A 5,514-nucleotide genomic window follows, 5' to 3' on the forward strand; every position below is an offset into this window, starting at 1 on the left:
TGTAAACACACAGAGACACAAAAATAGACACATGCACATGTTATATGATGATATATTTCATTGTATCATATATTAATGCATATAAAGTGATAATCATGTCACAATATAAACTAATATATTATTCAGCTATCATAAAGAAGCAAATATTGCCACTGTTGGTAACAATGAAATCAGAGAACAACGTATTGAATGAAATAAAAGAGAAAAAAAAGTACATAACCTATATCATTCACATTTATGTGGAATAAAAACAACTGATCCATGAACTCATGGAACGAGGGTAACATGCTAATCATCAAGGTGGGTCAGATTGAAGGAGAGATGTGGGTCAGAGGCACACAGTGGTACTGAGGTAGAACAGAGGGTGTAGACATGCATTACAGTGCACAGATGACAACTGTAGATAACAATAGAGAACTCCATGCTGGAAATTTCTGTGAGATTAAATTTCAAGTATTCTTGAAATATAAAGGAGAAAATAGAATGTAAAAGAGAAGAAAAAATGAAATTAAAAGCAACTATTTCAGATGATGTGTATCTTAATGTTCTGCAATAGTTTTATCAGTTTGGATTGTGTGCATATTTCCAAAATATCACATTGAATATCCTGAGTACACAGAAAATTATCAAAATATTATAAAATGGTACCTGTCTATATTGTATTTTTCTGAATAAAATTGATTCCTAAAGACCTTGTGGGAGGCATTTTTCACATTTTTGATCTTAAAGCTGTAGATCAAGGGGTTCAGCATGGGGATCACTAGAGTACAAAGCACAGAGACAGTTTTAGCAATCTCAAAGGAATGAGCAGGTTCAAGCTGCAAGTACATAAAGAGGAGAGACCTGTAGAAGACTACCCCTACTGTCAGATGGGAACCACACATAGAGAAAGATTTCTTCCTTGCCTCTGCTGAAGTCATCTAACATATGGCTAAGACAATCAGCACATAGGATAAAAGAACAACCAGGAGTGAGGAGATCAAGTTGAATCCTGAAAAGAATATGATCAATAACTCTATTTCCTGTAGATGAGAGCAGAGCATAGGTAACAAAGGAACATCATCACAATAGAAATGACTGATAATGTAGGAGACACAGAAGTCCAGGGTAAAAATCTTAGTGGTGAACATCGCTGACAGAAAGATACTGCAGGGGTAGAGTACCCGCTAGCACATTACCACATCTCTGGGACATGATGATATTGTAGAGCAGAGGGCAGCAGATAGCTACATAGTGATCATAGGCCATGGTTGACAAGATGAAGAATTCACTGATGATGGACATAAGGAAGGAGCCAAGTGTATGGCACATGAATGATAGGAAATGATATTCTGATCATGACAAAATTGACTAGCATCTTAAGACAAACAACAGTGGAATTGCCAAGATCAGTTAAAGCCAGATGTCTGATAAAAAATACATAGATGTGTACAGACAGAAACCCAGCTTGGTCAGAAAAATCATGCCCAGGTTATCAACCACTGTGATTCCATAAATGTAGAGGAAGACACCAAATATAGGAAACTGCAGCTCCAACAGACTTGTGAGTCCCAGCAGCATGATGAAGTAAGGTGGTAGCGTTATGTTCTTCTGGTCCATGAATCCTGTTGTGTTTTCTTTGGAAAAATGAATCAAATATATTGTTATAAACTCTTATAACTGTTTTTCAAAAGATTAATACAATGTTTATAACTAGAATAACTAAAATATGCTTCATAATAGGATATCAAAAATTATTTCCCCATTTGATTTTGAAAATAAAATAAAGACAGAATATTTCACTTCCCAAAAAAAGAAGTATTCTTACATGTAACATACTCTGGTACATCACAGATTGAACTTTAAACATTACGTGTCCATAATATTTGCAGCATATCCATTTATAGCAAAACCAAGTGATTATTAATACAGAATGTTACATGATTCCAGCTTCAGAAAGATATCACGGAGTTTCTTTCGTATACGCAGTGTTTGCCTGAAATTTCTTATGGAACGTGGATATTGTTAATTGTAAAGGAAATTTTAAAAAGCTCATAGCCTAACACTGCATGGAGGCTGGGACAAGTGAGCCCAGTCTGTTCATACTTAGCTAGCCTAAACTCCCCATACCTGCTGCCCCTTGTAAGATAGACATAACTCACAGGAAGTGCATAGTTAAAGACAACGGTTGAGTTTACTTGACCACCAAGATCTTGAACTTCCTTTTGTGTAATTGGAAGCCCCAGTTATCAAAGAGCAAATCTACCTAACAGCATATAACGTAGTCTGTGTAATGAATAATAAACTCACTTGCTATCTGCCTTTGGTACTTCTTGCTTGAAGCTTACATAAGTGTCTGTTTAACATCAAATTAGAGCTGATGACTTGGAACTCAGTTCCCCAAGCCTGCTGGCATAAATAAAGCTGATGCTTTCCAAGTGCTTTTGTGCTGCTTCTGTTCCATGCAGTTTGGTCCTGTTTTTTGGCAACAGTAAAGACACAGGCAGCAATTGCATAAATCTAATGAAGCAATTAAGTGTCACTTAGTTGCTTGTCCAAGCCTTGAAGTGGTTTAATGTGCAGGAAACTGTATATTTTGGTAAAAGTTCCAGATAAGACATATTTTAAGTATGGTCAGTTAACTCTAATTTCTTTTTTTAAAAATTTTATTTAAGAGGAAAAAGAGAAAAACACAAAACAAAACAAAGCGGTGTAAGGGTACACGTAATACAGAACTACAAAATAAAAAACATAACAGTAAGAAATCACCTGTTAATAGATTACATATTATCATCTTGGAAATAGTTGCTCAAATCACAGTATCAAAGAATACAAAGTGGACATTCAAACAGAGAGATTGCAAACAGCTGTGTTCAATGATCCAAAAACATAGTCAGCTATTTAACACCCCTAAACACACTTGCTGTTGTATCCGTTAAAGCTCTTTTTTCTCCCTTCTCTTTTTTACAACAAAATTTACACATTTTGGATTTTATTACTCCTTAGTTCTTATTACTTTTTTGGGGGGGAGAGAATAAAGTCAAATATGGCAAAACAAAGCTGTCAGTCAAAACCAGGATAGACATAGCACATGATGTAGAACAGAGTACAAGGTTATCAACAATGGTTATCAACGTTGTCTCTTGTTTCCTTAAAAAGAATTGTCTATCTCATTAGATATTATAAAGTTGGACAAAACAGTAGAGAACAAGACCAATAAAGCTTAGGCATTGTAAACATTACAGGACTTCCAAAGGAGACAATAGTCAAACCAGAATGGGCATCTTAGTGAATCTTATTGCCTTCAAAGTAGTTGCCTATACCCTCAAACTTGATACTATCATACAGAATGGAACAGAGTCTAATCAGTCAAAACAAGATCGTGGGAGTATTGCAGGACTTCAAACCAAGTTAATAGGAAATCAAAAAGAGTTACTATTACATATCCTGCTAATTTTTTAAATTTTCCCCTTAATTAAAAAAACATAAAAAATACTAAATAATTTTTTTAATGAATAAGGGAGAGATTGAGATAAAAGAGGACATAACAACATAACAATACAGGTCAAAGCATGACTGTTTCAGCAACCTAGTGCTTCACCACCAAATAACCCGATTTAATGGTAGTTACCATAGTGTCTGTCTTTTTCCTTGAAATATTTGAATATAACTTCATATACTATGGTTTCAAATATTTCCATATTAAGATGCCCAGAATAAAGCCTTTCCAATTAATAAGTGAAAACTTTATAAGGCTTCAAGGCCACATAATGGGGAATCATGATTACCACATACTTTTATATATTTGAATGATTACTTACATTAGGGAAACTATTCGGTATTCACACATGCGAGATTGATTTATTTCACTTATGAGTATGGTCTCAAGCTGTGCCCATTTATTGATAAATATCTCAATGTGATCCTTCTTTATAGCTGAATAATACTCCATTGTATAGAAATACCACAACTTTTTTATCCATTCCTCAGCTGATGGACACTTGGGTTGTTTCCAAAATCTGGCAATTACAAATTGTGCTGCTATAAACATAGGTGCACATATATCACTGTGGTATGATGCTTTCAGTTCTTCTGGGAATATGCCTAGAAGTGGAATAGCTGGAATAAATGGGATTTCCAATCCCATCAGACAGACCTCCACAAAGGCTGTACCAGTCTACACTCCCATCAACAGTGCAGGAGAGTTCCTTTTTCCCCATAGCCTCTCCAGCATTTGTTGTTGGTTTTCTTGATCCTGGCCATTCTTTCTGGAGTGAGATGGTATCTCAGTGTGGTTTTAATTTGCATTTCTCTAATGACCAATGATGATGAGCATTTTTTCATGTATTTATTTGCCATTTGCATTTCTTCATCTGAGAATTGCGTATTCATCTCAGATGCCCATTTTTGGATTGGATCTTTGAATTTTGGAGGTCTGAGTTTTTTTAATTCTTTGTATGTTTTAGACAAGAGTCCCTTGTCTGAGAGAGAGTTCACTAAAATCTTTTCCCAGTTTGTGGGTTTTCTTTTCACTATGCTGGAGATTTCTTTTGACATGCAGAAACTTTTTAATAAGAAGTGGTCCCAGTTATTGATTCTGGGAAGTATTTCCCATGCGGTTTGAGTCCTGTTCATGAATTCTCTACCTACTCCTATGTCTCCAAGGTTTCTACCCAATTTGTCTTCCAATAGATTTAGTGTTTCTGTTTTAATATTCAGATCTTTGACCCATTTAGATTTTAATTTAGTACATGGTGATAGACATGGGTCTAGCTTTAGTTTTCGGCAAATGGAGAGCCAGTTTTTCCAGCACCATTTATTAAAGAGACTGTAGTTCTTCCAGTGAACCTGCTTGGCTCCTTTATCAAAGATAAGGTGGTTGAGTGTGTTTGTAGTTGTAGTTGTATCTTCTAATCTATTCCATTGATCTTCGGCTCTATTTTGATTCCAATACCATGTTGATTTTACTACTGTTGCTTTGTAGTATAACTTCAAGTCAGGGATTGTGATGCTTCCTACTTTGTCTGTGCTGCTTAGAATTGCCTTTGCGATTCTAGGTCTCTTCTGGTTCCAGATGAAATTTAGGAGTGATTTCTCTAGATCTATAAGGTATGTTGATGGTATTTCTATTGGGATTGCATTGAATCTGTATAACAGTTTTGGGAGAATGGCCATCTTCACAATGTTTGTTCTTCCTATCCATGAGCAAGGGATGTCTTTCCATTTTCTGAGATCATCTTCAATTTCCCTTTTCAGTGTATTATAATTTTCACTGTATAAGTCTTTCACTTCTTTTGTAAGAGTAATTCCTAAATATTTCATTTTTTTGCTTGCTAATGTGAATAGTCCAGTTTCTCTTATTTCCCTCTCTGTGATTTTGTTGTTCGTGTATAGGAATGCTATTGATTTCTGAGTATTGATTTTGTATCCAGCCACATTACTGAATTTATTTATTGTATCTAAGAGTCTTTCAATGGAGTTTAGGGGGTCTTCTATGTAGAGTATCATGTCATCTGCAAACAATGACAATTTAAC

This window comes from Cavia porcellus, unplaced genomic scaffold, assembly GCF_034190915.1.
Source record: "Cavia porcellus strain 051 isolate PalLab524CR breed Dunkin Hartley unplaced genomic scaffold, mCavPor4.1 scaffold_19, whole genome shotgun sequence".
NCBI classification, from domain to species: domain Eukaryota; kingdom Metazoa; phylum Chordata; class Mammalia; order Rodentia; family Caviidae; genus Cavia; species Cavia porcellus.